Source organism: Medicago sativa, chromosome 2 (genome assembly GCF_051527215.1).
Source record: "Medicago sativa cultivar Bolivia chromosome 2, Bolivia_mono, whole genome shotgun sequence".
Classification (NCBI taxonomy): Eukaryota; Viridiplantae; Streptophyta; class Magnoliopsida; order Fabales; family Fabaceae; genus Medicago; species Medicago sativa.
The window spans coordinates 26675922-26698911 of NC_140750.1; the positions used below are offsets into that span (position 1 = coordinate 26675922).

General features: G+C 32.8%; 1 long non-coding RNA gene and 3 other non-coding genes across 4 annotated transcripts; 1 reads left to right on the plus strand and 3 right to left on the minus strand.

The window, feature by feature from the left end:
- The first annotated feature begins 2961 nt into the window (after nt 1–2961).
- Nucleotides 2962–3032, plus strand: TRNAC-GCA (transfer RNA cysteine (anticodon GCA)). Its single transcript has one exon. It is a non-coding gene; the product is annotated as a tRNA-Cys (tRNA).
- Nucleotides 3033–5522: 2490 nt separating this feature from the next.
- Nucleotides 5523–5596, minus strand: TRNAD-GUC (transfer RNA aspartic acid (anticodon GUC)). Its single transcript has one exon. It is a non-coding gene; the product is annotated as a tRNA-Asp (tRNA).
- Nucleotides 5597–11023: 5427 nt separating this feature from the next.
- TRNAS-UGA (transfer RNA serine (anticodon UGA)) lies at nt 11024–11112 on the minus strand. The gene has a single exon. It is a non-coding gene; the product is annotated as a tRNA-Ser (tRNA).
- A 6818-nt stretch (nt 11113–17930) lies between these two features.
- Nucleotides 17931–19160, minus strand: LOC146945875 (uncharacterized). Its single transcript, XR_015026541.1, has 3 exons — nt 18916–19160; nt 18545–18612; nt 17931–18466 (listed from the first exon to the last, which is right to left on the minus strand). It is a non-coding gene; the product is annotated as an uncharacterized LOC146945875 (long non-coding RNA).
- Between the last annotated feature and the right edge of the window lie 3830 nt (nt 19161–22990).

Sequence of the window (22990 nt, forward strand, 5' to 3'; positions counted from 1 at the left end):
CTTTTTTACGCATTTACCTTTATGAACCTGGGATTTTTGATGCATGCAAGTATTTTTGTTGGAACGTTGATATCTAATTAATGGAATACTTAGAGCATTCCCATTTCCAAATAAAATGATCTTGTCAGTATCGTTATAAACGATTTTTCCTGCGTGTTCGGCTATAGCGGGAACTCCTGAATCTAAGGCCACTTGGCGTTCCAATCCAGTTCCAACAATGCACTTTTCGGACCGAGAAAGAGGAACTGCTTGATGTTGCATATTAGAACTCATTAAAGCTCGATTCGCATCATTATGCTCGATAAAAGGAATCAGGGAAGCTCCAATAGAAAAATATTGGAAGGGAAAAATACTTCGAAGATGAACCTGTTCCCATGCAATAGTTAGAAATTCTTGACGGTATCGAGCTGGAACAATCTGCTCCTCCTGAATACCTCGATTCAGTGCTAAAAAATTTCCCGTCGCTACCATATAGTATTCATCTCTACTTGGTGATAAATAAAGCATTCGTATTCGTTTTGATCTCTCAGAAATTTCAAAAAATGGACTTTCTATAGACCCCCAAGGACCAATCCTTGCGTGAATTTCCAAGGATCCAATAAGTCCTACATTGATTCCTTCCGAGGTGTCAATTGGACAAATGCGTCCATAGTGACTAGGATGGATATCCCGTATCCGAAAACTAGCAGTTCGCCCCGTCAATCCTCCAGGACCCAAATAACTCAATTTTCTCCCATGAACTATTTGGGTCAATGGATTGGTTCGATCTAAAACTTGAGATAATGGGTGTAATCCAAAAAACGATTCATAAGTGGTTGTTAATGGAGTTGAAGTCACTAAATTCTGAGGAGTAGGTATCAATTTATATCTAATTGCTCCAGATATAGTTCCTCGAATTATATTTTCTAAACGAACGAGAGCCAATCCAAATTGATCTTGTAATAGATCTGCTACGGAACGAATATGTTTACTTTTCAAATGATTCATATCGTCAAGTGTACCCATTCCAAATTTCATTCCAATCAAATGATCCGCAGCTGTCAATATATCTCGCGGTAACAAAAATGTATTGTTCTCGGGTATATCAATGTTCAGTCTTCGGTTCATATTTCGGCGACCAATCCCTCCTAATTCACATCTTTGTTGAAATTTTTTTTTTTGTAATTCCGTACATAAAGATTCAGGAAATATGGGATCTCCGCCTACACAAGCAAATTGTCGATAAAACTCCAAAATGGCATTTTCTTTTGACCCTATTTTTTTTTCCTCCTTTTCATTGAGGAAAGACATAAAAATTTCGGGGTAGCAAACGTTCTCAAGAATTTCGCTTAAATTCGAACCCATAGCTGATGATAGAACTAGAATAGATATTTTCTGTTTCCTACTTACACGAGCCCATATCCTTGCTTTTCTATCAATTTCTAACTCTAATCTTCCCCCCCCCAATCGGATATTATTGTGCCAGTATAGACTGAAATTCCGTTATGGTCCAACTCTGAACGATAATAGATACCAGGGCTTTGCAATATTTGATTGATTACAATTCTGTATATTCCATTTACTATAGAAGTTCCCAGGGAATTCATTACAGGAATGTTTCCAATAAAAATAATTTGTTCTTGGATATCCCTACTGTTTTTCCAAATTAATCCCGCGGATATATATAATTCAGAGGAATATGTAAGTGATTCATATACAACATCTTTTTCTTTTATCGAGGGTTCTACCAATTGATATGTTTCCACAAATAACTGAAATTCAATTTCTTGATCCGTATCTTCAATTTTTGGAAACTTAAAAAGTTCTTCTGTTAAGCCCCGATCAATGAATCTACAAAACCCTTCAAATTGTATTTGATTCAATCCGGGTAGTGTAGACATTCCTTCATTCCCAACCCCAAGCATTTTCAATTTCCCCATTTATTTTATAGAAAATATCCCGTGATTTGCTGTCATTCTTCATTGAATCACATGAATCGATTTAGCAATAATGGAATTTCTGGTCTTTTTACTTTACTGAATCACATGAAATTTTACCTAACTACGTCTATGAAATTGAAATACCTATTTATGAAAACAGGAGATTTTATACTCAAATTGGAATTTGCAACAAAACAACCAATATAGAATATAACTTGTAATATAAATCGAAACAAATTGATAAATTTCACCTAGACTTGGGGTATTTTATAGTAGTAGTATAGTATGTTATTACATAACTCTAATTCGATTGATACCCCAAAAAATGAATTCAGGATTTGTTCGGCTCCATGAGATAAAGATATCAAAAATAAAATAATCAGAAAAAATATACAATTTATTTTTTTTTTTCGAATTTGAGAATACGATTGCAGTGCATAAAAAGACTTGGATTTATTAAACATGCATATATCTAACTTCAGCTATAACTATTTCTATATGTCTCTTACTTTATTGCAGTCCTATTTGTTCGGGACAGCACATGTTATGTTGTGTTCATTTATTTTTTCTACTCATTCATTAATCTATTTAATGAAAAATTGGCAAAAAAATGAAAGCACGAGAATTTATCGAAAATTCCCTATAATATAGGTATGTGTAACAACGAAAATGCATGTTCTGGGGTTGACATATATTAACAGTTGCTGTTATAATTGAAATAGAGAAGGATTAAAAAAAAAAATAATAATATTGATTGGTTATGTATCAATTTCTATTTTTTTCTCATTAATAAAGATAAAGAATAGATTAAGATTCAAGAATTTTTCAGGAATTTGTAGTTAACGGTTGCTATTTGTGCTGAAATTTTGACTTTTCTTTTGTGACTGAAAGGTATAGGTATACATTAGTTTTCAATAGAAAAAGGGGATTAAAGAAAACGGAATTTAAGATACAAACACATCAAAAAAAAGAATTTTAGAAACCCATTTTTGTTTTTTTGAGAGGAGGAGGGGTATTCGGATCTATTTTTTTGTATTATTTTGGCGATATGGCCGAGTGGTAAGGCGGGGGACTGCAAATCCTTTTTCCCCAGTTCAAATCCGGGTGTCGCCTGATCGATAAGAGAATTCAAATAGTTTATTTCGTTTTGTTGATATAGAAAACTTTTTCTTTTTTTCCAGCGCAAGCTAGTGTAGGAATAAGGGACTAGTTTGATGCTAAATTCTAAGCATCGGGAAGTTTGTTCTCTAAAATGTTGTAAATATTTTCGTCTCAGAGTCAACGAAAAATTCATTAGAGAGATGAAAAGGAATAGATCAATCTTGAAATGATAGTCCTTTTATTTCACTACTATTGTAGTGTCCATCTACTTTTGGGGTCTTTAATTAGATTGGATAGGGATAGGTCGGATGGGGAATATAATTCCATTTTAAGTTAGGGAAGGTGTTGAAGAAAAACCTTGTATACAAACTTATGGTAAAGTATATGAACGCTTCTTCATTTATTCCATATTAGTTAGATTAATGAAATTGAATATCTAATTAGATTTCTTTTTTTATTATTATTATATTAATATATTAATAATAAAATCCAATTCAAAAAGAATCCATTTTTTTCTAATCTCTAGTAAAAGAATTTTAGAGGATGTTTTCCAATTGTTGTATAGAACGAATCGGGAGACAATCAAATGGAAATAAGAGATGCAAATAAGAGTCTGAGTATGCAAAGAAATCTATCTTGATTCTATTCTATATTTTTTATTTTTGACTGAATGAAATGGGGGGGTAAAATAAAACATAGGTCTTTTTATTCGTACCTAATTAGTACGATGCATTTCCTTACTACTCTCAAGGATATTTTTTATTTATGCTTAATTTAATATTTTTCAATTCTACTAGAAATCAGGTAAGAACTTGTTAGATGTTCTAATTGGATGTTTCGTCAATGGTGTTATGACGGAATCTTTTTTTGACTCTGTACCAGCGATTCCACTATTATTATAAGATATTATAAAATTTTTAGTGAAAAATAAAAACGAAAATAATACAAGAAAAAGTAGTAAACAATAATAAAAAATTTTCTTCATATTGATAGAGATAGGAGACAAAATTTACATGGATATAGTAAGTCTTGCTTGGGCTGGTTTAATGGTAGTTTTTACATTTTCCCTTTCCCTTGTAGTATGGGGAAGAAGTGGACTCTAAGAGGACTACTAATTGAGTTAAGGGATCAAAATGTCTCAATTATTTTATAGCTAAGTTCTTCCATTTTTTAACTATTGAATTTTGTTATTTTATTAATATAACTAAATACTAATTAATGAAATGCAATTCGATACTTCATTTTGAAACTCTATTGTATTCCAGTGGTGTAATATAATATTGAAAAAAAAATACTCTTTAAATCAAACAAATATTTGAATTGTTCCCATCTTATTGTCCCGGGAATACAGATAATTGGAAACGGATTACTACTCCAAACTTAATTCTTTTTAAGATTTATATTTCGATGAACTGGTTACCACCAATCTTTTCTAAATATGAAAAACTTTTTCATCGAATCCCCTGATCAGTTGTCAATTATTTAATCAATTCATTTTTTTGGAATACTAAAAATAAAAAGATTATTATTTATTTTTTTTTGTTTTTTATTATTTATCGGGATTATGAAAAGAATGTGAAATCTAAAAATTCAAATAATTAAGAATAAAAATGTATTTTTGATTATTTCAGATTGATTGGAACCAATACAAATATAATAGATTAGATCAAACAAAGAAAAAATGTGGACACTATGGAATTCACATTCCATAGATATCTATAGATATACCCATATGAAAAGAAATATTTAAATAGGTCCATCCATATTAAACTTCTTTTTTTTAAGTAAAACATTCCATTTTTACCATACCGTAATAGTATATAGTAGAAAGAAATAGATTTGATTTCTTTCTACTATACTATCTACTATACTATATGGATTTCATAGAATTCTGCTGATTGTAGTCTGATCATTTTATTTAAAAGAAAGACCCGAAATGGAAACCCTTTTTTCTTTATTCAATCATTGTCATCGCATTGATAAGAAATCAGAAGTCATGTTTAATTAAAATTAGTCACTTTGACTTACCGTTTTTACGTAAATTATAAGTAAAAAGGCAGTAGGAACTAGAATGAAGAGTGCAGTAGCTATAAATGCGAGAATATTGACTTCCATAATCTCTATGTTTTCTTTCTCTTTTATTTCTAATAAATACTTCGGGATTTAATCCCATAGAAATGAAAAATCTTTCGTCAGTAAATTCAGTGGTATAAATTTTATCTCGATGATATAAAATCGGATCTATATCACGAATAACAATATCGGAGCTATCAAATCAATTCATCGTCGAGAATTAAATAGTATAACATAGGAAGATCTTTTATCCATACCAAATAAAAAAAAATTACTTTCTGATGCAATGAAAAATTCCTTTTTCTTTCTTCGTCCGAACCTTTACATTATACTAAAAAAGAAAAAAGGAATCCCTGTTAGAAATGAGATTTTTTTTTTTATTCCCTTTCACATACGAAATCAATTGATATTTTTTGGATTTGTATCCATCGGGACTGACGGGACTCGAACCCGCAGCTTCCGCCTTGACAGGGCGGTGCTCTGACCAATTGAACTACAATCCCAGGGAAAAAGTTGTATAGCATACATATTCTTACTATTTCATTCAAACCCTTTGTTTTTCTATTTTAGATTCGAACCCCTGTACTGTAACTGAAAGAGGCAGACTTATATATTGATATATTGATATTTTTATGGGTCTGCACTTTAGCGAAATCGACACGGATTATTCGCAATCCGTTCCTTATTGCTAACTTGATTGAAAAATCAATGAATCAAGGAAACAAAAAAGACTCTTTTTTTACTTTAATCCTTTCCTAAGACTTTATATTTTAAAATCCCGATAGGAATTTTTCAAAATCCGAATTTGTGGAAAAAATATGTAATATGGAAAAAAGAAATAGCACTCGAGATTTTATTCTTCTGTATGGGAGCCCATTGGTGATTTTCAGAGAACACCAAATGGGTTATATCATTTCATGGTGGATCAGCAAATTTTTGGGCCGAGCTGGATTTGAACCAGCGTACCGTAGACATATTGCCAACGAATTTACAGTCCGTCCCCATTAACCGCTCGGGCATCGACCCAGGAAGAATCAATTTTAGTCTTTATTAAAAATCCCTGATCAATTTCCTTTTGTAGTACCCTACCCCCAGGGGAAGTCGAATTCCCGTTGCCTCCTTGAAAGAGAGATGTCCTAAACCACTAGACGATGAGGGCATACTTGTCCGACCTCCATTCTACTATGTTCATACATAGTATGAACAGTTTTTTGAAATTGTCAATATAATGGAATGATATGATTCGATCAGAAGGATCTTTCAGAATTCCTTAAAATATCATTTAGATTTCGAAATTGTTCATTCCAATCACCAATTTAGAAAACTATAAAAAAATAATGCGAAAGAAAACAAAAGAAAGAGAGAATCCTTTCAGGGAATGATTGATTTTCTGGAACAGGCGCGGCATTAACACCTCATTTCTTTCACTTTCATTCAATGTTAAGAAGATTGAATTAGTGGGTAAATGTATCAATGAAATAAATTTTGTGTTATGATGAAGATGATTTCAATTCGAATCGGTTTTGAAAAAATCCATTCCATTGATATTTATCAAATCCAATATCCAAAAATCATTTTTTTAACTATACTCACTAGCTAAATCCAATTTATTGTTCGTTAAAAAGTTGCTATGTAAAAAAAAATAGATCTATTCTATATATATAATTTGAGTATATGCAGTAACAAATAGATGTACTAAACTCATATCCATATTGGATGGTTCCTTATTCGGGAATTGACTCAAATGGAGCCCCTTTAACTCAGTGGTAGAGTAACCCCATGGTAAGGCGTAAGTCATCGGTTCAAATCCGATAAGGGGCTTTTTTGTCAAAAAATGACAACAGTAATATAAATGACAACAGTAATATTCCGATTTGAAGGAAGAATAGAGATATTCTTGATATTTGTAAGAAGTTTCTCTTTGTAAAAAAAAACTAAGGAATAGTTGAATTTCATTAAAAAAATCGATTTTTTATTCTATTAAATTGTTGTTATCATTCGAATGAATTCGAATAGAGTAAACTCATTCTAGTTAGAAAGTGAAAGAGTATTCTTTTCTATATATCTATTTTTTTAGACTGTGATATTTCCTTTAATTGTAAGATATTCCTATCCTATTTTCTATTATTCCAATCAAAAAAAGGGAAAGATTCTAAAAAAAAGTAAGTGGACCTAACCTATTGAATCATAACTATATCCACTATTCTGATATTCAAATTGGATAGAAATGAAATTCGAACAGTGGATCTTTTTTGTTTTTAATATCTCTTTCGTTCGGACTCCGCAAGAATCTGTCAATATTTCGGATTAAATCTTATTGTTCCTAGGAATCAATTGATACTCCTCTTCTCCACGCAGAAGGGTTTATTCTATTCTAAGTTCCAACATAATTTTACTTTCAAAATATCTTTTTTCCAAATACAAGAAAAGATCAAATTACATTTCTATTATTTCTTTAAGATATGAGATATCTATAAAAAAAAAATAGAAAAATCCATCAAATCATGACTTCGAGTATCCAATATTTCATTTTCATATCTATGCATACTAGATTTTTAAAGCAATTAATGGACGAAACTTTCACTTAGAATCTATTATTTTTAATAAAACTCCATACAATATTTAAAAATCTGATAGATAGAAAAAATAGATAGATAAAAAAATATTCGAATTTCTTACCTCGATCTGCAAAAAAGGTATACTTTGTAATTTTTTTAATCTGAACGAAAGAAAAATACAACTAAAGAGGACAATAAAAGAAATTAAAGTAAAATACAAAGTAAAAATAGGATTCTATAGTAGTTTCCTAGACATACAAATTAGAAGAATATATAAAACTTTTTTTTTTATTATTTCACGAACAAGATTCAAGAATAATATTATTTAATATTATTTGATAAAAGGAGAGTAGTATGTCTGGGGATCTGCTGGTAACAAAAAAAAGTGATAAAAGCGATCATTTCATTTGTTTCTGGAATAGTTCTTTAAAAAATTTATTTATCGGATTTACGAGTCATAAGACAATTCCCGCGTCATGACTTCATGACTTAGGGAATTTTTTAGAATAGAAAGGAATAACCCAATTAAGTTAATGGATTTTACCTAGATTAAATATCAATGGACAAAAAAAGTATTTTTCTATTCAAAACCTAGTAGAAAAGAAGGGACAGTCTTCGAGAAATCATATCATATATAAAATGAAAAAATCCTCGAAGGTTCCATCCCTGAAAATGCTAGGGGGTGTTCGGAAATGATTGAAGTAGTTGAATAGGAGGATCACTATGACTATAGCTCTTGGTAAATTTACCAAAGATGAAAATGATTTATTTGATATTATGGATGACTGGTTACGGGGGGACCGTTTTGTTTTTGTGGGTTGGTCCGGTCTATTGCTCTTTCCTTGCGCCTATTTTGCCGTGGGGGGTTGGTTCACAGGTACCACCTTTGTAACTTCATGGTATACTCATGGATTGGCAAGTTCCTATTTGGAAGGTTGTAACTTCTTAACTGCGGCAGTCTCTACTCCTGCTAATAGTTTAGCACACTCTTTGTTGTTACTATGGGGTCCTGAAGCACAGGGAGATTTTACCCGTTGGTGTCAATTGGGTGGTCTGTGGACTTTTGTTGCTCTCCACGGTGCTTTCGGATTAATCGGTTTTATGTTACGTCAATTTGAACTTGCTCGATCTGTTCAATTGCGCCCTTATAATGCAATCGCATTCTCCGGTCCAATTGCTGTTTTTGTTTCTGTATTCCTGATTTATCCACTAGGTCAGTCTGGTTGGTTCTTTGCGCCTAGTTTTGGTGTAGCAGCTATATTTCGATTCATTCTATTTTTCCAAGGGTTTCATAATTGGACATTAAACCCATTTCATATGATGGGAGTTGCTGGTGTATTGGGCGCTGCCCTACTATGCGCTATTCATGGTGCTACCGTAGAAAATACGTTATTTGAAGATGGTGATGGCGCAAATACATTCCGTGCTTTTAACCCAACTCAAGCGGAAGAAACTTATTCAATGGTCACCGCTAACCGCTTTTGGTCCCAAATCTTTGGGGTTGCTTTTTCCAATAAACGTTGGTTACATTTCTTTATGTTATTTGTACCAGTAACTGGTTTATGGATGAGTGCTCTTGGAGTAGTCGGTCTGGCCCTGAACCTACGTGCCTATGACTTCGTTTCTCAAGAAATCCGCGCAGCAGAAGATCCTGAATTTGAGACTTTCTACACCAAAAATATTCTCTTAAATGAAGGTATTCGTGCGTGGATGGCGGCTCAAGATCAGCCTCATGAAAACCTTATATTCCTGAGGAGGTTCTACCACGTGGAAACGCTCTTTAATGGAACTTTAGCTTTAACTGGCCGTGACCAAGAAACTACCGGTTTTGCTTGGTGGGCCGGGAATGCCCGACTTATCAATTTATCCGGTAAACTACTGGGGGACCATGTAGCCCATGCCGGATTAATAGTATTCTGGGCCGGAGCAATGAACCTATTTGAAGTCGCTCATTTCGTACCCGAGAAGCCCATGTATGAACAAGGATTAATTTTACTTCCCCATCTAGCTACTCTAGGTTGGGGGGTAGGTCCTGGAGGGGAAGTTATAGACACCTTTCCATACTTTGTCTCTAGAGTACTTCACTTAATTTCTTCTCCAGTATTGGGCTTTGGCGGTATTTATCATGCACTTCTGGGACCTGAGACTCTTGAAGAATCTTTTCCATTCTTTGGTTATGTATGGAAAGATAGAAATAAAATGACTACTATTTTAGGTATTCACTTAATTTTGTTAGGGATAGGGGCTTTTCTTCTAGTATTTAAGGCTTCTTATTTTGGAGGTATATATGATACCTGGGCTCCAGGAGGGGGGGATGTAAGAAAAATTACCAACTTAACCCTTAGTCCAAGTATTATATTTGGTTATTTACTAAAATCTCCTTTTGGGGGAGAGGGGTGGATTGTTAGTGTGGACGATTTGGAAGACATAATTGGAGGGCATGTATGGTTGGGTTCCATTTGTATACTTGGTGGAATCTGGCATATCTTAACTAAACCCTTTGCATGGGCTCGTCGTGCACTAGTATGGTCTGGAGAAGCTTACTTGTCTTATAGTTTAGCAGCTTTATCCGTTTTTGGTTTTATAGCTTGTTGCTTTGTCTGGTTTAATAATACTGCTTATCCTAGTGAGTTTTATGGTCCCACTGGACCGGAAGCTTCTCAAGCTCAAGCATTTACTTTTCTAGTTAGAGACCAACGTCTTGGAGCTAATGTAGGATCCGCTCAAGGACCTACCGGTTTAGGTAAATATTTAATGCGTTCTCCGACCGGAGAAGTTATTTTTGGGGGAGAAACTATGCGTTTTTGGGATCTGCGTGCTCCCTGGTTAGAACCTCTAAGAGGTCCTAATGGTTTGGACTTGAGTAGACTGAAAAAAGACATACAGCCTTGGCAAGAACGTCGTTCTGCGGAATATATGACTCATGCTCTGTTAGGTTCTTTAAATTCCGTGGGTGGCGTAGCTACAGAGATTAATGCAGTCAATTATGTCTCTCCTAGAAGTTGGTTAGCTACTTCTCATTTTGTTCTAGGATTCTTCCTATTCGTAGGTCATTTATGGCACGCGGGAAGAGCTCGTGCAGCTGCCGCAGGATTTGAAAAAGGAATTGATCGAGATTCTGAGCCTGTTCTTTTCATGACTCCTCTTAATTGAGACATGAAATCCAATGCTTGACGTAGGAATCACTTTGATTTTAGTATACATATTGGGTTGAGTCGAGCAGATGATATTGAAAAAATATTTTTTTTTTCAATTCATTTATATCTAATATCTAATCTTTTTTCGGGCTCGGCTAAGTGGTGATATAGTCGAGCCCGAAAAAACCGAGCTAACCTAAATCAATAAAATTCAAAAATCCATTCGCTAAGAAAAAGGAGAGAGGGGGATTCGAACCCTCGATAGTTCTTTCGAACTATACCGGTTTTCAAGACCGGAGCTATCAACCACTCAGCCATCTCTCCAAAAGCTAATTTCTATTTTATCTTTATTCCACTCAAGAGAACATGACCATACGAATTAATACCCCTTTTTATCTATGTATGATAAAGTGACTCTATTGGTCTAGTTCTCTATCCGTATATATATGCATGATCCAGCATGCTCTTTTGTGAAGTAAAAAAAACTACCCCTCGATCCACGCCTCAAAAGGGGTGTCATCTAAAATCAATGGATTCATGATAAAACCCTCCATAATGCGTTTTTTATTTTTTTAAGGGGTCAAAAGGGGTGGGGGGATCAAATGGTATAGTTCTTTTGTTGGTAAATTGGAGGATTAGAAACATGACTATTGCTTTTCAATTAGCTGTTTTTGCATTAATTGTTACTTCATCCATTTTATTGATTGGTGTACCTGTTGTATTTGCTTCTCCTGATGGTTGGTCAAGTAATAAAAATGTTGTATTTTCCGGTACATCATTATGGATTGGATTAGTATTTCTAGTGGGTATTCTTAATTCTCTCATCTCTTGAAACTTTTCATTCTAGATTAAAAAACGAAATGACCCCTCCCCCCCGAATTCTTTCGGGTTGCGAGGCACATTAAAATGAAAATGGAATAGATAAGACCCCACAAATAAAGAAAACTAAAACATTATTATTATTAATGGGAGGGGTCAAACTTCTTCTATTGGAAAAAGCTTATATCTTATACTATATATTATTTATATATATAATATGATATATATAGTAAAACTAAAAACAAGATAAGAAAATAGAAAAATATGGGACTAGTATCTAGGGGAATATATTCGAATTTATTTTTTATATTTTAGAAATCTGTAATTCTATTTTTTTAATGAATTTAATTAATATATAGATCTATATTCTTATATACAAATAAGGTCTATTTAGAATAGAAAGAGATATAGTATATAGATTCTATCTATAATATAGATAGATATATAAATAGAAACATTTACAAAACGTTACTGATTCTCAAGTTAGTGTCATCGGGTGATGAACATGTGAGTTACGGTTAAAGACCTTCATTATTTTATAATGGAAGATACCCATTCCAAACGCACATATCTTCGATATGGGGCTCTAGTGCTTCGTAAGAATAACAAGGAATGATTGCATTGCTACTTTATATCGTTTTACTCCAAAACCAACAATGACAAACCCAAAAGTATTAACACTCTATTCTTAATTATCTTATTTACTTGTGTGTGATAAAAGTTCTTCCCAATTTAAGTAAAAAGATATTAACATTTCTGGAACATGACTCAATTTTTCAACTCAAATGACACTAGTTGGAGTGGTAGCTGCTGTATAAAAAATCTTCTGAATATTCCTTATTAATTATACATCTACATTACATGACAACGAAAGCTAAATATAGAACTTTCACGCAAATCTCACTGTATGCACGAAATCAGAATCAGAACTGAACGACAATACAAAACACAATGACAATAAGAGAAAGAACAAAGTGGAAATATTTTGACAACCACTTTTTGACAACTTTTGGACAACTTTCTCTCTCATACTCACATGATGTTGTTATCCTCTCTCTTCCTTTTTCTCTTTCCATTGTTTTTGACCAATAAAAAGTGAGAAAAACAAGGTTGTCAACAAAGTTGTCATCAAATGGATGTCAAAATATCATTACTCTTCTTTTAATTTGCACCACTAAAACTTTGGGTCCAACTTGGACCCATTTAACCTAAGTCATTGATATATTAGTAAAGTATTAGGACGCATCAGATTGAATATTGAGAACATGTCAAGCAAGTTGATTAGTATTCCATGCTTACATGAACTTGGGTGTAGTGAATATTTTTTTTTTAGCAGCTTTTGAAAGAAAACTCTACTGGTTTATTTGGTTTTGGTTTTAAAGAGAAAGTATCGATTGTATTTAAAAGTGCAAATACTTTTTATTATTTTAGTTTATATCAAATGATTAGTTTTTTTTAGCTTAAATCAAACAACTAATTAATTCAATTAACTAGATTAATTGGACTAACTAGTATTTTTTTACGGTTCGTATTTAAAATAATTAATTTAGTTCATTCACATTTTTGTTTTATTGTAATCAGTTTATTTATTTTATTAAACCAATTGCATTTCTTAGTCATTTTAGTTTTTTTTTTTTTTATGTTTTAAATTGATTCTTTATGTCAGTAAAAATGTGTATCTAGTCCTTTAAGTCATAATGCACCATTAACCTTTTTTCATCAAACAAAGTTAAAAAGCGTTTATGCGGATGTTTATTGTTAAGTTGGTAGGTCCAATTTATCGCTCTATAAAATATGGTTTATAAATGTTTTATTCGGTGTTAATGTGAAACAAATTTGATAGATTAAATTTTTAATGTTGTTGATCAAATATTTATCTATAAAATTAAAATTGAATTGGAAAACATAAAGAAGAAAAAGTAGGTGAGTAATCATGTTTGTAAATATTTGTAAAAAAAATGTTTGTAAATATTTGCAAGTTAAAAAATATACAAGCAAATAAAAAAATTGGGAGTGAAATATTTTATAAATCATAGAATTTTAGAGTTTGGGTTCAAATTTCTTGTAAAAAAAAATTATTTCAGAAACAATGAGAATATTTACTTCGCAGAATAATTGAGAATATCAACGTAAAAAAAAAAAGACATATGCTATCGATTTTCATAATACTTTATTAATTCAAAAAACACACCACCCCCATTTAAACTGCCCACTTTTATACAATAACATGCTTTTTTTTAGTTTAGATTGAATAACATGTACGGAATAAGCCAGTAAGGAATTAATACACTGTTTTATCATATGGTGTGGTGAGAATCTTTTTACCGGTTCTAAACTTGCAGTGGTATGTCATTTTAATGGTTTAAGTTGGACCCAAACAATGAGTGGTCCAAACTAAAGGGACCCTAGAAGGTGAATGAATAGAGAAAAAGAGAAAAAGAAAAAAAAAGTGAGATAAGTATTGTCACATGTACAAGTGAGTTTTCATCATTAAATTAATAAAACTTATTATTAGATTAAAAGAAATACTATACGACTATGGATCTAATGATAAAAAGACACGTGTGTGGTGCAAGATTATTTTGTTTGTGCATGTTAGACAAAACCCTTGTCCTATATTTCAATTGTACTGATGAGTCTAGAATGTACAAATGTTAAAAGTTACAAGATATCAAGCATGTTCTTACAAGAGAAGAGAAGATTCGGCGTAGGTGCGATGCAGCTTTATAGGTTGTTCATGGTGATTGATGGTTGCTCTCCATTAATGCAGGTGGTGTACTTGCAAAGACAATCCAACGCTCAATTTAATGAGGTCTCAAGGTGGTTAAGGTGATTTCTATGAATGAGAGTGTGTACCATATTTTGCAGTGGTTGCTCTATTTAAAGACCCTCAGAGCGAATAAGTCGGTCTTCCCTTGGTGATTCAATGGTCGGGCGACCATTTGATCATATGAAGGATCATATGTGTTCTAAGCGTATTATTTGGTGCTTATGAATCTTCATTGTTGCATGTGATTTGCGGTTGTGGATGGGCACCTTATTTGGCCTATGGAGGGGAAATGGACTCCAGGTCATGAGAATTGGACCATGGCCTGGTCTAGAACTGTATCCCCAAGTTGTTGGCTCGTTGCTCGAGATAGGTACTTTGAGGTGTCTAATATACGAGGTGCTCTGATGTCATTGACTGATGTCGAGTGAATAACAAGATTTCATGTTCCGAGTGATGATTACACTCGACTGATGAGGACATAACTCTTGTCGTTTTGTCTGTTGTGTGTAACCACTTTTTGTGGAGCATTTGAAAGACAACTAGTGTGTCTCGAGGAAGATCTTGACTGCTATATCAAATCGTCATAGAGTTATGATTGTTGGATTATGAGGGTGAAGCTACCATACATTTCCCCTCTTCCAAACTCTCTTGGAAGTTCCTTCTCCTTGTAGTTACATTTCCTTAGATCGATTGCCCCCAAGTGTTTGTCTCACCCCATTTTGGTTGTTGCAACTTTTTTTTTTATTTCTAAGGTATAGTCTCTCCTTATCCTTTTATCATGTCTTCTGGTAGCTAAGAGTTTTAGGATCCCGACAATGGTGAGCTCTCCATGGAGTCCTATGGTTCATGCCTCATGGAGATGAGTAAATTGTTGGCTCACGCGCGTGGCAATTTTATCATGGACAAAACTTAGATGGTGTTCTACGTGTGTTGTTTTTGTTATTCTTCTTACAATGTGGCAGTTTTTAATTTTAAAAAGATGGTTTTTTTGCACTTAAAAAAAACTGCCTCTTCGTGAAAGGGACAAGAAAAACAACACATGTAAACTGAAACTAAGTTTTGTTCTTCTACTAACCCATCCATGACCAAACTGTTACTACGGTAACGCTTTTGAATTTCTTGCTCCGAGGAAACTACTTGAAAATTTGTTGGGGTATGCATTGATGTTAGTTAATTAGGAAAGCAAAGGTTGCCACTGCTGAAGAGTATATGCCTTCGGTTACTATGCCTATTTTTACTCAAGAATATGTCATTAACCTTGATGAATTATTTGCAAGGAGTTAGAATATGGATTAAATTGAGAACGCCTCAAAAAGTCAGATACCATTTTGGTTGTTTAATCAAAAGGTAAATATGACATCAAAAGGTAAATATGACATTAAGTGTAATTTCATCAAACTTGGAGAGAGATAAATCTAATTTACCCTTTTTTAATATCTGCATCCGGATTATTTACCATGATGAAGGTGTTTGAATTAATCGGTTATTTTACTTAATCATCCATAATCAGTAATGTCAAATGAAAGTTGGTAATAAAAAAAGGTAAATAATGGTGACAGATATCACTTGGAAAACAATATTATAGGAAGATGAGGAGTTCAATTCGTGTCCAACCAAGACCTAGCTAACAATACCGCTATTGTGGTCAGTGCTTTCCTTGATGAAGCTCATAACAACTGAGGATAACACGTCTTGATGATTACTGTATGCATGATAATGATATGCAACTTGTGATTTGGTATGACCTTAGCAAACTCGTGCGCACTTTGAACAAGGATAATTTTGTTAGAAGAACCGTGAACTGTAAGGACCCTGCCATATATGATGTAACCTTAGCAAACTCGTGCGCACTTTGAACGGGGATAATTTTGTCAGAAGAACCGTGAACTGTAAGGACCCTGCCATATATGATGTAATTTTGCATTAGTATATCTATGCATCAATGTAACTTGATAAGTTTATCAACGCTACAGGTAGGTATTAAAATCAAATTTAGTTAAAGGATTAGTTGATGCATATTAGTTTTTAAAAAAGTATGGAAAAGTAAAGTTAAATTTTCTTCAAAAATTGCACTTAATGGCTACGTTTAAAAAAAGTATGGAAATGTAGTAAATTTAATTCTTACTGCTAGAATAATAAGAATTAAGAGTGATCATGTTTTAAGAGGAGCATTTAGAGCAATTTACAGGTTTATTGTACTGCAGAAAGGTATTCAGAATGTGTTTTACTTCAATTTGTTTGCGAGCATGTGGTCGCTGTGGAAAGCTAGGAACAAGTATCTTGTTTAGTGTGCTATTTGCTCCTGGTCTGCTTTGGAGTTTTAGTTTTGTTTGAGTGTCATTTGATCTCAATTCTGGTGTGTTAAATTGTATCAAACTTTGTTTGCCTCTGATTTAGGCTTTGCACAACTTGTGTCAAAATTACATCAATAAAATATTTTGCTTCTCCAAAAAAATATGGTTGTGTATAATGGAAAATGATCAACGAATGATTGTATAAATTGGCTAAAAACATATCTAGATATATATATTTTTTTATCAAATAAGCAAAAAAATCAAGATACTTTACTATGTCCAACAATTGCACGGATTACACGATTTGATTTACGGAAATGTTGAACAACAGCGTATAATTCAGAAACTTCAGTGTACATGAAGAAAAATACCACCCAATTCAATAATTCTATTTTCTCAAATACTAGTGTCAACGAGTCAATGTGAATGTCAGTAAACACAAGTATATGCTTTAATCATACTAATCATGCACACCAAACGGACACAAGTTCAAAGTCATAAACTACATGAAATCCCAACAAGCTAAGAATAAATGTATCCTTCCAAAAGAGTAACCCAGACATAGATGGCATGGTTCATTTTTCTATATTTCTCAGCTTTTAGCCTATCAATTTGTAGTATATAGTTCAGTTTACAAACATTTTAACTGTGCATGAATCGATTAAAATCGATAAAATGGAATCAAATAAACACATATTGCATCACCCATCTCTATACATCCAAACATAGCAAAATTGAATATTAACTCAATATGGTTGTGTTATGCTGTTAGCGGCCAACCCTCGGTGAGATTTAGTCCAACATCTGATAGATAGGATTCTTGAGAAGAATTTAAAAAGAGGAGGCACTCCTCACCGTACAAGCCAGTTTTGTAAGGATGAGTTAAGCCTCGATATTCTGTTTTTCATTTGCAGATGATAACTTTTTGTTGCTGTTAAATCCTATGACAACCCCCAAACAACATAACTTCTTGACCAGTGTCATTAGTTGTTGATTCCAAGCATGGGTCAGACGAAGGATTGTGTAACTTCTGATTGTGTATCTTTTGAACCATGAACCACATGATGATTAGTATCTGGTTGACCCTTTGTTTGTTGCAAATTTGCATTGGTATCTCTAGTCTTTTTGACCGTTAATGTCAGCTCTAAAAGAGCTACAATCAAAAAGACTAGAGATGCCAATGCAAATTTGCAACAAACAAAGGGTCAAGCAGATACGAATCTTGTGGTTCATGGTTCAAAAGATACACAATCAGAAGTTACACAATCCTTCGTCTGACTCATGCTTGCAATCAACAACTAATGAGACTAGTCAAGAAGTTATGTTGTTTGGGGTTGTCATATGATTTAGCAGCAACAAAAAGATTCCACATGGAGTGTCTGAGAGGTATCATCTGCAGATGAAAAGCAGGATATCGAGAACACTAACCAACGATGTTTTGTAGGCATGTAAAGCACTCAAGAATCCTATCTATCAGATGTGGGACTAAATCTCACGAAGTGTTGGCCGCTAACATATGCATCGTCATAACTAAACATACCCATTTCCAGAAAAGTCAAAACGGAAAGAACTAATTTGTGTCTTTTCCAATGCAGCAACAAGGTTCAACATGTGATTGGTATCCTATATACAAAATTAATCAATGAAAATAATCTGGCAAAGAAACAAACTTTAGTGCAACGAAAACCATGACACAAGATAACAATGTCGTTGGTTGCTCCACATTCATGTAATATGCCAACGAGTTTTTCGCCGTGCTTGTTGGGTGTTATCACTCTCTGATGACTCTGATCAGCTACAAAAACAAATGAGAGATTATGTAAACATAGTTACAATGTATCACATGTAACATCAAACAAGAATGTAAATATACCTGTCATAATTGTAGAATCCATTGATTTTGAGATAGTGTTCTTTAGAGTGTGAGAGTGTGTATTTGACCTAAACAAAGGAATAATCACAATGAACAACGCAAAAGTCACAATCGACGTCTTCCTATTATCGCTAACAATTGACAAAACGTCGGATAATCACCAACTATGGTGAAACTAGTAACAAGAGAGCAAGCCAAAACCACTCAAAACAACGACATGAACAAACACAATGAACAAGGCAAGGATTGCATGAAAGGGAAGTAACAGAAACAAAGGTTAAATGAAATAAACAATTACAACAAACAATTACGAATAATCATAGAAAAAAGAAAAGAAAAAAAACTGAAGAATTGATTTAGAAAATAGGAACCTGAGCGATGACGGTGAAGAGAAAATAAAACGGCGTTGAAGTGTTCGCCGGTCGATGAAGGTGAGTTTTCGATTCTAGAGTGAGTGAAAGTATTTCGTTTCTACGTATAATTAAGATTCTAGGTTTTTTGGCTTCACGTTTGTTTTTACGTGGGCTTCTCTCCTGCCCTATTATCTCCCCTACTTTCTATCAAAGCATTTTCTCTTCACCGCCTCCACATTTCTTAACTTCAAAAGCTTTTAGAAAAGGAACCAATGGAACGCTGCTTAAAACTTCAAAAGTTTGAAAATTCTTAACAAAATTGATTTAGTGATTCTAATCAAACAAATATTCCAATATAAGATGCGTACAGAACGGCGATGATGTACTAATGAAAAAGATATAGTTGTTAATAAATACTAGTAGTGTATTTTATTTTATTTTTTTATTGAGCTAGCAAAGAGGGTGTATTAGATTAGGATTTTAAAAAAGTCTTTTAAGATTTTAAAAGACTTTGAAGGATTGTATTGATTCTGTGAGATTTTAAAAGACTTTTTATGAAAAAGATTTTATACACTCAAAATTCAAATATTGTTTAATCGTTTGAGTAAACCACTCAACATGGTACGAAGACCACTAGAAACTGAAGTGACAAAAGGAGTAGACGAAAGGAAGAAATACTCGTCAACACAAGTCGAAGGAGGGAGAAGAGAGGAAAAAACACAAGAAGCATCAACTGTGAATTTTCGGTATGTAGAATGCATTGTATGAACTCTCTATTTATAGAGAAAATTCACAACTAATAAGTGAGAAAATGAGAAACTTTGGGAACAAGTAATACATTACTTTAACATTAAGTAATTCACATATAAAATCTAGTGCAAAAATATCTCAATTAAGTACCAATATATTTCAGATCAAGAACTAAAATATATTAGATTGCATACCAAAATATTTCAGATTGTGTTCTAAAATATTCTAGATTGCGTTCAAAAATATTTTAGTAAAACTTGGGGACAAAGAAAGCACTTTCTAATAATAATTAAATTAATTATTTGATTATGATTTCAAATAATAAAATATATAAATATATATTTTTTATTTAGTGCTTACTTTGTTCACCTAATTATGCACCCATTTAGAGGGGCAAAAGTTCACCCTTACTATATAAACACTACTAATGTGTGAGATCCATCCTATGTGAGACTTCCACTTTTCTCAATTCACACTACACTAATTCTACCTATTATTGGAATTTTTGTTTAATCAATTACTCAATTTCCACACATGTTTCAACATTATATACAAGAAACTCGGTTAAAAAAAATTGCAAACAACATCATGGACAATCGAAAAAAAAAGAAGCAAGTATGCCTGAAAAAAAAAAGCACATAAATAATAATAGAATCAATTATAATAGAAATCACAACAAAACCAGTATCCTTAAAAAAAAAGTAATCGGAACAAAAAAATAAATAATAATAGAATAGGACAAAAAAAAATGCAAGTTGAAGGATTTGAAAAGAAAAAAAAAATGCAAGTTGAAGAATTTGATAGAGAAAAGAAAAAACTGGCATGGAAGATGACGGCAGACAAGGAAGGGTTTGAAAGACAATGACAAAATCTCAAAGGTTTACGTGAGATTGTTGGATGAGAGTAGTATTTATATTTTTAACTAAAAAGTCTCATAAAATCCACTTCACGCAAGAATCCATCAAAATCTCTAGACTTTTGTATACCAAAAGAAATTTTATAAGTCATGATGATGAAGAACATAAATCATATATGTAGAATTGTGATAAAAAAAATACACTTTGTGTGTTGCGAGAGCTTTGTCTCTTTTTTGGTTCTGGATTGAACCAAGTTTATCGAATCTTATCAATGACTTCCTTAGCATTATGGATGTTCTTCATGACTTAGCATTACTTCTTGGATTGGAAGTGAGTGTGACTTCCTTACCATTGTGGATATTCTTCATGGCTTAGCATTACTTCATGGTTTATTTAATTTTTTTATTTTGACCTTCATCACATGAGAAATCTCAATTGAATACCAACAAATTTCGTTGCCTTAAAAAAAGTCATGATTGTCTTAATTTAATACCACAAGATTTGTTTATATTTTTTAAAAGTCTTGATTGAATACCACTAGACTTTTTTATTATAAAAAAGTCTTTTAAAATCCCCTTGAATTGTCAATTCAATACACTTATTTTGAAAGAGTAATGTAATTTTTTTTAAGCAACTTTAAGGTTGTCTCAGGCAACGGTGCCAAAAACTTGATACGCCGCAAGTGCACAGTTATATCGGTTTCGCACATAGACCAATCACAAGTTCCGCTATAATTAATTTGGTTTCGCGCGTAAATATAAAATAACGATTTTAATTTGATAATAACAACGAGAGGCCAAAACGACGGTTTCTGTCAACTTAAGTCACTCACATAAATTGCACTATTTAATTATGATGAGAACAAAATTTATTTGTAGAAAAATATTAAATTCGAGATACCGTCTTGCTTTTGCAAACTGTTATCATATTCTAGCACGTAATTCCCTACTTTCATAGTGTTTAATTATACGTCTAAAATTGCTTTTTAAAATTCAATAAGTTCTTGATTAATTAAAATAAGTGCTTTCACTACTTTATTTAATTAGTAACCTGAGTTTTCTAAGCGTGTGTTTGGAAATAAGGTTTAGGAGGGGAATGGAGGGGAGTGCTTACTTTTCTTTTTTAATTCATAAACATTATAATATGATTTTTAAAAAATTGAATTAACAACATGGTAAATGATCATATAATACTTCAAAAACACTTAATTTATTTTAAAAAGACATTTTACATTGTTCGTAATTTAAAAAATAAAATTGAGCCCTCCCCTTCCTTCCCCTCCTAAACCAAAAAAAAAAAAAAAAACCCTCAATCCAAACACACCCTAAGTCTAATATTGTTTCCGCTCTTTCGATGCATAAACAATATTTTATGTTCCTTGTTTCGCAACATATCTTTAAACTAAAAACTGAATTTTCATAACAAAAATTTCATTTTCGTTATAATTAAACAGGCGTGCAATTTATATGTGTTTTTTTTTTCTGTATGATGGTCCTCTCGTTTTGGACTCAATTAAACTACTCACACATATTAAAGTAATATTCTAAAAGTAGCGATGGAGAATAAATATGGAACTAGGGTTCTGAAATTATAAAATTTGACGGTAGCTAAAAGTGTCCACAATTGAGTGTCTCTATGTGTTTTTATAGTCTAATTCTTGAGAAGAAAAATTGTCAAAGGTTGTTGGGTTGGCGATGCCCGCCATTGTTGGGCTGGTCATGGCCGTCATAACGTCTTTTTTTTCCACCTTTTTCTTCATTTTTGCTTTTTACACCCTAGGTTCCTGAAACACAACAAAACACCAGCGGATACCATGCAAAACACGACAAACGACCCCAAAACAAATAAAAATTAAGCTACTTAGACAGTGCATTTTGCTTGTTATCAAACTCCCCCACGCTTAAACCATTGCTTGTCCTCAAGCAATTTAGCTTGCAAATAGAAAAATTAAATGCAACAACTTAACATAAAAGGACTCAAGGAAGAATAAGATCACAAATACTCATACATGGCTCCAAGGTTGAATTGATCAAAGGTTAATTCTCTAGGTACTCTAGGATCAACACCAAGGGTATTGTAACAACACAAATCGCGCTTTGCGGACAAAAGTCTCCCTCCTAGCATACTAACTTAACTCATCCTGCTTTATCTTATTCTCTTACCCTTATTTCGGTCATCCTCTTTCATTCGAGACAGTCACTTTAAGACCCTTGAGTATCTATATTATTGTCACACACATGGTAGGAAAGCCGATTAGAGTTTTTAACACATATTTCTTTTGAATTTGCACATTTTGTGCAAAGATGCATTTATTTTCTTTTTGATTTTTCAAGGTTTAACCATTACTGGTTTCTTTATTCATTTCTCGCATATATTCATCGTCTAACCTACTTAATGTGTGACTATAGATGGTGTTATAATTGATAAATAAACTACTCGAGGACTACTAATAAACAGAAATTCAAGACTATGACATAATGGTTGTT